This window comes from Ovis canadensis, chromosome 15 (assembly GCF_042477335.2).
Source record: "Ovis canadensis isolate MfBH-ARS-UI-01 breed Bighorn chromosome 15, ARS-UI_OviCan_v2, whole genome shotgun sequence".
In the NCBI taxonomy this organism is placed as follows: domain Eukaryota; kingdom Metazoa; phylum Chordata; class Mammalia; order Artiodactyla; family Bovidae; genus Ovis; species Ovis canadensis.
Window position 1 is genome coordinate 67,977,644 of NC_091259.1, and position 9,892 is coordinate 67,987,535.

Genomic DNA, 9,892 nt, shown 5'->3' on the forward strand with positions numbered 1-9,892 from the left:
CTTCTGCTTCCTCTAAGGGTTTTGGGTGTCTAATATTCAATTGCCTTGTGTTTTCTAAATAGAGATTTTCTAGTGCCTGTTTGATACATGAAAACCGTTTCTCATCAGACATAAAAAGACCAACTCTGTTGATGACTCTCAGAGGCTAGCCAACATTGTTTCCTACAAGACCCAAACAAATAGCTCTTTATCTGGAGACTCCATTCCCGAGTCCCCAGAATTTTGAGAAATAGAACCAGGACTATATCAGAAGGAACCCTACAGGTCCTCATTATTGACAAAGGCTAAGTTGAAATAAACTGCATGGTTGGAAAAGCAACTCTAGCTTACCAACTCCTCTCCAAACTTAGGTGGATACCCACTGAGGCAGGGGCTGGCTCCCCCTAGAAAGGAGGAGTAGCAGGGGAGGAATGTTCTCTGTGGGCAAGTGCATGTCTAAGAGAAGGGAGAGCAGAGCAAGGTCAAGCAAACCCAGCATCTACTTCCAAGTTTACAATGAGGTAAAACTCTCCATCATTCCAAGGAGGGGGCAATAAATATTTCAAGAGGCTCAGTTCAGTTCAGTCACTCAGCCATGTCCAACTTCTTGTGACCCCATTGAAACTGCAACACACCAGGCTTCCCTGTCCTTCAGTGTCTCCCTGAGCTTGCTCAAACTCATGTCCATTAAGTCAGTGATGCCATCCAACCATCTCATCCTCTGTCGCCTCCTTCCCTGCCTGCCCTCAATCTTTTCTGGCATCAGGGTCTTTTCAAGAGGCTAGGACAGCTCTTAAGGAAAATCCCTCCATTTGAAAACTGGGAATGGGAAAAAGGCATTTTCCTCATTCATGAGAAACCATGCATCCAAAATATCATAGAAGAAATAATTGAAGAAACAAACTAAACACCAGTCTCAGTTACACTATGGAGAAAGGGTAGAAGTGGATTCAAGCAACTGAAGCCCTAACTTGACCACATGGAAACACCCAAGATGATCAGATCTCCATATCAAACTCTCAAAAGTTCTAAATGTGTCACCTTCACTTCCAAAGAGAAGGGAGGCTCAGGTTAAAGTCCTGACCATTTTGAGGAGCAAGGCTGCAGCTAATTTGCTGTGGCCAGCAAAACTGAGGGAGCTGTATCAAGGGAAACGATGTCCTCTGGGATGATCACTCAGCTGAAAAATTACTTGACCAAACACAAGCAGGGTGGGAGCCCCACTGCCCAGAAGGGGGCCAGCTGCTAATTAGTGTCTCTCTGGAGAAGTGCTTCCAACAGTATTTCTGGGTTGTTAGATGATTAGATTTCAGTTAAATCGATAAAGCCTCTAGGGTTAACTATCTAGAAGATATTGCTCCACAATTATAATACACAGAAAAGTGTTTATTATCAGTGTTCTCTTGTTTTGGCTTAATTATTTTAGCACTTGAAATTCAGTGGTTACCTTCCCGCCTCGCCAGAAACAATCTGAGAAGGAAATTGGCAAACATTTCAAAGAAATCAGATCTATTTCTAATGGACAAATGAATCAAAAGAAAAATGGACCTATTTCTTACCTATATTCAGGAGGAGCACAATTATTCAATAAATCAATGGGCATTTAGCTCAGGACAGTAAAAGCCACAATGTACTGAGTGTTTACCATGTGTCAGGTTCAAGCTAAGTGCTTTGCCAACATTATCTTATTCAATCTTCATAACTTCCCTGAAGGATAAGCACTGTTTTCCCCATTTTGAGATGTGAAAATGCCAAGTCAGTAAAAGAAAGAGACAGGATTCAAATTAAGATTGGTTGGTGTTATGGGTTGAATTGTGCCCCCTATCAAAACTCATATATTGAACTTCTAAGCCCTGTAACTCAGAATGTGACCTTATTTGGGGATAATGGAGACATAATTAGTGAAGTTAAGATGGGGCTATCCTGGAGTAGAATGGGTCCCTAATCCCACATGTCTGGTGTGCTTATAAAGGGAGAGGATTTGGACAGAGATATGCACATAGAAGTACTGCTGTGTGAAGATGAAGGCAGAGATCAGAGTGATAAACCAAGAAACTCCAAAGACTGCCAGCAAATCACCAGAAGCTAGGGAAGAAAAGTGGAACAGATTCTTGCTCACAGCCCTCAGAAAGAATCAAATCTATTGATTTTGGACTTCTAGCCTCTAGAACTATGAAACAATAAATTTCTCTTGTGTAAGTCACCTTGTTTGTAGTACTTTGTTATGGCAGCTCTAGTAAACTAATATAGTTGGGTCCCCCAGATCTGTGCCTTTCTTCTGGGTCATGCTAGGTGGGCAGAGCTTCTTGCTGCTCTTGGACCAACTCATCTGGTTAGATACCCTGGACCAACCTTTACTAAACTTTGGACTGAGGTTGTGGAGATATCTCTGACAACAAGTCTAGTGTGGCTTCCTTCCCACACTCCCCTGGCCTGACTATCTCCTTAGCTGTCTTCATGTTTCTGAGAAATCAGTATCGCCTCACCAGCCACATGTTATTCATTCATTCATCAAATACAATACTGAGCTCCTTCTTTGTTCCCATTAGTCTCTCATGGAGTTCACAGTCTAGCAGAGGAGCATGAGGTCAATAAAATTATTACATTGAGAATTATGGCATCTATAATAAAAATGATTGTCTTAGAGCCCTATCCAACTTGAGACTGATGCTCTTCTCTGCTAAAAGCTTTACTCTGATTCTTTTCAAAAATAAGCAATGAGATAGATACTCCAGAATACCAAGAGAGAAGTCGAGGAAAACTTTATTGTTTTACTTATTCTGTATTCAAAGCAATGATAAGCAATACTTTGGCAATTTTCTGTAAATTTTCTCTAGTTTAATAAAAACCATAAACCAAAAACTCAGTAGCAAAAACCCAAAGAAAACCACACCAAGGCATACCATGCATCTGTGCTCTGTCGCTTCAGTCATGTCTAAGTCTTTGTGACCCTGTGGACTGTAGCCCATCAGGCTCCTCTGTCCATGGGATTCTCCAGGCAAGAATACTGGAGTGGTTGCCTTGCCAATAAGTATAAATTCAGCAAAGCAGGTTGAAAATTAGTGATAAAGATAAAATCTTTAAACTAGTCAAAGGGAAGCAAGACATATTACATAGGGGGATAAATATATAAGACTGCAGAATCCTCATCTGAAACAAGGCAAATAAAGAATATGAAGTACTGAAATAAAACTACCAAAAACAGACTTGCTAACCAAGAATTCTAGGTAGGAATTCTGTAACTAGAAAGAAAATTCCTTCAAAAACTAAGCTGAAATAGATATTTTTAGTAAATTTAAGATTGAGAGAATGTATTGCCAGATAATGTGCATGACAAAGAATTCTAAAGAATGCTCATTAGACAGGAGAAAAATAATATGTGTTGAAAAAGATAATATGTGAGTAAATACAAAAGACTTTTCTCATTGTTTAAGTATCTTAAAAATATAATTGACTACTTAGAACAAAGATAACAACAACATAGTGAGGGATTAGAATAATGTTGAAGTAAAATAAACAACAACTGCACAAAGGATGAGGGTGGAGAAAAATGGAATGTTATAAGCACATACTTTCATTGTGTGTGAAGTGGAATATTATTACTTGAGGTAAAGGATGCATTTTAAACTTGAGAATGAACCAACAAATAAATAAGTCAAGCTGTTAAGCCAATAGTGGAAATGAAACAAATACTAAAAAATTACCAATTCAAAAGAATACAGAGTACATGGAAAAATGAACAAAGAATAAATGAAACAAAGAACAATATGATGACCGTAAACCCATGACTATCAAAATTATGTTCAATTTAAAGATTCTGAGCACTCCAATTAAAAGACAAAGATTATTAGACTAGATTGTTTTTAAAAGCAAGACTCAACTATATGCTTTCCGGATGAAACGCACTTTAAATACAAAGACACAGGCTGGAAAAGATATATTTTGAAAACACTAATTATCCAGGTAGAGTGACCATAGTCAAATTCTTCTCTCAATAATCAATAGAACAAGCAGACAGAAAGTTAGATAATATATAGAAGAGTCAAACAACACTAACAAGACCCTTACAACATCTCACCTCAAACCAGCAGAATATCTCAAAAGGTTTAAAAGGACAGAAAGTACACAAAGTGTTGTTTTCTAAACACAAGGGAATTAAATAATCAATAATGAAAAAATCATAAACACCCCCCCCAATTATGGAACTTAAAACAATATGCTTCCAAACAACCTATGGATCAATGAAGAAAGTAAAAGAGAAATTAGAAAATATATTTAACTGAATAATGACAAATCAACATGAATTAAGATTTGGGGATGAATCTAAAGCAATACTTACAGGGGAATTTGTCACTTTAAATGTGTTTATTTTGGGGGGTGCTGTACTGCTTGGCATGCCCGATCTTAGTTTCCTGACCAGGGGTGGAACTTGCGTCCCCTGCACTAGGAGCACAGTCTTAGCTACTGGACAACAACTTAATGTTTATATTAAGGCAATCCCTGTGACATTTTTTAAATTGATATATAGTTGTTCTACAATATTATATGTTTCAGATGTACAACACAGTGACTCACAAGTTATAAAGGTTATACTCCACTTACTACAAAAGATTGACTATATTCCCTGTGATATGCAATATATCCTTGTAGCCTATTTTATATCTAATACTTTGACATCCTTGTAGCTTATTTTATATCTAATACTTTGTACCTGTTAATGCCCTACCTTATATTGCCCCTCCCCTCTTCCCTCTTCCCACAGTAGCTACTAATTTATTCTCTGCATCTGTGAGTCTGCTTCTTTTTTATCATTATATTCACTGGTTTGTTGTATTTTTTAGATCCCACATATAAGTGATATCATATAGTAACTTTCTTTCACTGTCTGACTTATTTCACTAGCATAGTGCCCTCTAAGTCCATCTATGTTGCTGCAAATGGCAAAATTTCATTCTTTTTATGGCTGAGTAATATTCCATTGTGTGTTTGTGTGTATATGTGTGTGTATCTTTATCCATCTGTCTGTGGATGGACACTGAGGTTACTACCATATCTTAGCAATAGTAAACTGCCAACAATACGGGCGCATATATCTTTTCAAATTAGTGTTTTTCTGGGTTTGGGGTTTTTTTTTTCAGATACATAACCTGTGACATTTTAATCCTTATAATAACTAGAACTATATGAGAATTTCTGACATGTTACTGTGTCTCTTTTTTTGCCAAAGAGTACCTGTTGAATTTGAATGAGATGGTAGAGTTTGGGAAGCAGGTTGATTTCAGTTCAGTTTGAATGGGTCAAAGTCTATGAATGTGAAAATACTTTGGGATTTCTAATTGCTTGCTTCCCAGTCCAGGATGAAGTCTGTCCAGTTCTCCTTCCTTTTTTGTTGCTGGAGAGCAATCTGCTGTAGCAGCTGCGAGATGATCAACATTAACATCACGGTGGAGAAAAAGGAATGTAGCTGCATAAGCATCAACACCACGTGGTGTGTGGGCTACTGCTACACCTGAGTAGGCACTTTGCTTTGCTGGAAGTGAGGGTGCTGAGGGTCTGGATAAGGCCAGTTTCATTGATTACTACTCTGTCAATATTTTGTCTCTTCTAAATTATAGCCATGAGTCCCTTAGCCAACACTGTCTGTGTTGTAATTGAGGCAAATTACCATGATATCATTTAGATGTTTGGGTTTGGATTTAATTCGGATAAAACAGATTTAGGACAGCTCAGATTGATGTAAATGACTGCTTCAGTAATGTGCCAACTCTACATTTTAAAAGAGCACTTTTCTGCTAGCTTTACCTATTGAGGGATAAACATGGACATGAGTACATATCTATAATTAAACATGGAATATTGTCAATAGTCTTTAAAATAACAATTGTAATAATAAAAGGCATACCTCCGCAACAGGGATAGTAATAACATTCATTTTACAGCCAAATAAAAAATGCAAGCAGCCAATTATAAAATTCATTTTATTGGCCCCTTTTTAATACAATACCAACAAGCAGCCTGAGAGCAATCAATGCCTGGAGACAAGCCAAAATGAGTCAGCAAACCTACACCCTTCTTTATGCTGTTAAGAAAATCAAAGAATAAAGGTATTAAGCCATTTGTCTACATTCCCACAGCTTCTTCAAAATAAACCACCTAAAGGGGACAATGTTTCTTTGCTGCTTTTCTACACAGCTGGCTATTTAGAAGTTCAATAAACTGAAATTGAAAGTGCTGCATCTTAATGAAAATACTTTATTTATTTAATATTAAATGAACTGAGCAAAAAACTCAACTTACCAATAGGAACTGTTGGTTCCTATTCCTCTTCTAAATATACCTAGAAAAGATTAAATATACATAGAAAAAAGTTGGAAATATTTTTCTAAGGCCTGATGGCCATCTGGGGAAATGAACTATCCAGCAGCCCCCCTTCTCCCTCAAAGCCAATTATTTTCTTAGTGGGCCTATAGAGGAGTGAAATACATTTGACCTAATTTCAATGTTCTGATACTGAAACTGTATCATGTACCTTTTGGATTAAGAATCCTACACAGGTACAGAATTTAAGGCAATGGCAAGGAAGAACCTAAAAGGCAATAGAATATCAGAATCCAATATGTGATTTCCCAAACATTTTGGACAAAATAAAAATAATTGAGCTTATGACACCACCCTTATGGCAGAAAGTGAAGAGGAACTAAAAAGCCTCTTGATGAAATTAAAAGAGGAGAGTGAAAAAGTTGGCTTAAAGCTCAACATTCAGAAAACTAAGATCATGGCATCTGGTCCCATCACTTCATGGGAAATAGATGGGGAAACGGTGGAAACAGTGAGATACTTTATTTTGGGGGGCTCCAAAATCACTGCAGATGGTGATTGCAGCCATGAAATTAAAAGACACTTACTCCTTGGAAAGAAAGTTATGACAAACCTAGACAGCATATTCAAAAGCAGAGACATTACTTTGCCAACAAAGGTCCATCTAGTCAAGGCTATGGTTTTTCCAGTGGTCATGTATGGATGTAAGAGTTGGACTGTGAAGAAAGCTGAGTGCCAAAGAATTGATGCTTTTGAAGTGTGGTGTCGGAGAAGACTCTTGGGAGTCCCTTGGACTGCAAGGAGATCCAACCAGTCCATTCTAAAGGAGATCAGTCTTGGGTGTTCTTTGGAAGGACTGATGCTAAAGCTGAAACTCCAATATTTTGGCCACCTCATGCGAAGAATTGACTCATTGGGACAGACTCTGATGCTGGCAGGAATTGGGGGCAGGAGGAGAAGGGGACGACAGAGGATGAGATGGCTGGATGGCATCACTGACTCGATGGACACGAGTTTGGGTGAACTCCGGGAGTTGGTGATGGACAGGGAGGCCTGGCATGCTGCAATTCATGGGTTCGCAAAGAGTTGGACGTGGCTGAGCGAATGAACTGAAGATTAAATATACATAGAAAAAAGTTGGAAATATTTTTCTAAGCAATTAAACCCAAATGCTATGTTTTTACCTGTCATTAATACAGCTTAAGATTACTACGTACAAAAAAAATAATAATAAAACACCCATCTTTAAAGTGCAAAGGTCATATCTTCTGTATTACTTTATCTTTGCATGTTTTTATGCTATACAAACTCAAAGTTTTTATAGAGTTTTAGAAATATTAAATATATGGGTACTCTCTTGGTAGAGAGAAAAGAGATAACTACACTTTCTGTAACATTCCCAGGACACTTCAGAACAACGGTATAATATGAGTTCCTTTCTTGCTCCCTCAAGTCGTTTTCTTGCCTGTTTTTAACTGCTCTGCTCATCCCAGAGACTTCAATTATGAGAATATGAACCCATGTTCTTCTACACCATCATCTTGATTTCCAGAACCCAAGGGAAAGGAGCAGTGACCCCACAAGAGACTGAGCTTCCAGATATACAAGCCGGATTTAGAAATGGAGAGGAACCAGAGATCAAATTGCCAACATCCATTGGATCACAGAAAAAGCAAGGGAACTCCAGGAAAATATCTACTTCTGCTTCATTGTCTATGCTAAAGCCTTAGACTGTGTGGATCACAACAAACTGTGGAAAATTCTTAAGATATGGGAATACCAGACCACCTTACCTCATTCCTGGGAAACCCGTATACAGGTCAAGAAGTAACAGTTAAAACAAGACATAGAACAACAGACTGGTTCTAAGTTGGGAAAGGAATATGTCAAGATTGTATATTGTCACCCTGCTTATTTACCTTCTATTCAACGTACATCATGTGAAATGACAATGAATCACAAGGTGGAATCAAGGTTTCCAAGAAAAATATCAGCAACCTCAGATATGCAGATGACACCACCATAATGGCAGAAAGTGAAGAGGAACTAAAGAGCCTCTTGATGAATGTGAAAGAGAGTGACAACCTGGCTTAAAACTCAACATTCAAAAAACTAAGATCCAGGCATCCACTTCTATCATTTCATGGTAAATAGATGGGGGAAAAGTAGAAGCAGTCACAGATTTTATTTTCTTGGGCTCCAAAATCACTGCAGATGGTAACTGCAGCCATGAAATTAAAAGATGCTTGCTTCTTGGAAGAAAAGCCATGACAATCATAGACAGCGTATTAAAAAGCAAAGACATCATCACTTTGCTGACAAAGGTCTATACAGTCAAAGCTATGGTTTTTCCAGTAGTCATGTATGGATGTGAGAGTTGGACCATAAAGGAAGCTGAGTGCTAAAGAACTGATGCTTTGGAATTGTGGTGTTGGAGAAGACTCTTGAGAGTCTCTTCGACTGCAAGGAGATCCAACCAGTCCATCCTAGAGGAAATCAACCCTGAATATTCACTGGAAGGACTAATGCTAAAACTGAAGCTCCAATACTTTGGCTATCTGATGTGAAGAGTCAACTCAACAGAAAAGACTCTGATAATGGGAACGATTGAAGGCAGGAGGAGAAGGGGATGGCAGAGGATGAGATGGTTAGATGGCATCACCGACTCGATGGTCATGGGTTTGGGCAAACTCCAGGAAATGGTGAAGGACAGGGAAGCCTGGCGTGCTGCAGTCCATGGGGTTGCAAAGAGTCAGACATGACTGAGAGACTGAACAAAAGCAACATGAGTTACTTTATGGGGTCAAGTTTTCTGTGCTTCAGGATCCTAGAAACTGGTCTTCTGAAAGGAAATATTAGAGCAAGCGGTATTAAATCCCTGTCCCTTATTTACTAAGCCAAACAGAAACTTGCAGAATAATGTAACCTAATTCCTAAACCACTCAGGACTTGGTGTACAGGGACCCAGCAAGGCTCAACATTCAGAAAACATGTACCTTCAAGGAGCTCGTGTATGAGATGGTGAAAGTGCCTGGCTGTGCTCACCATGCAGGCTCGCTGTACACGTACCCAGTAGCCACTGAATGTCACTGCAGCAAGTGTGACTGTGACAGCACTGTTTGCACCGTGGCCTGGGGCCCAGCTACTGCTCCTTCAGTGAAATCAAAGAATAAAGAGCAGCGGATGCTTTGAGCTGCCTACCCTTATCCTAAAGGACCAAAATATCCAAGATGTATATGTGCCTAGGCTCCAAACCACCATGGAAGACCCTATGATCTCTGCTCACCTGAGAGGAGGAGTTCCAGGAATGGAGAGGGCTGGGGCCTGTCACCACTCAACCTAGGTCTGGACTCTGTTGGTTTCATTTAATTTGAATTCAGGATCTATAAGCTGTTTTCCATTTTTAATAGACTTAGACGTCTTCAAGATCAACCTTGTCATTTTATATATAAGAAAATGTAGACTTTGGAGAAGGAGGTCTCAAGATGATGGAGTAGGAGAACGAAATGGAACATAATCTCCTGTAAGATACACAGCCAGCAAGAAGAGAGCCAGTACTGCTTTAGCGTCATGGTGCAGGTACCTAACTCTGTCT

At 38.9% G+C, this 9,892-nt stretch overlaps 1 pseudogene; it reads left to right on the forward strand.

Annotated features, from left to right (window-relative positions):
* The first annotated feature begins 5,336 nt into the window (after window positions 1-5,336).
* Window positions 5,337-9,470, forward strand: LOC138420592 (follitropin subunit beta-like; annotated as a pseudogene).
* Window positions 9,471-9,892: the final 422 nt, after the last annotated feature.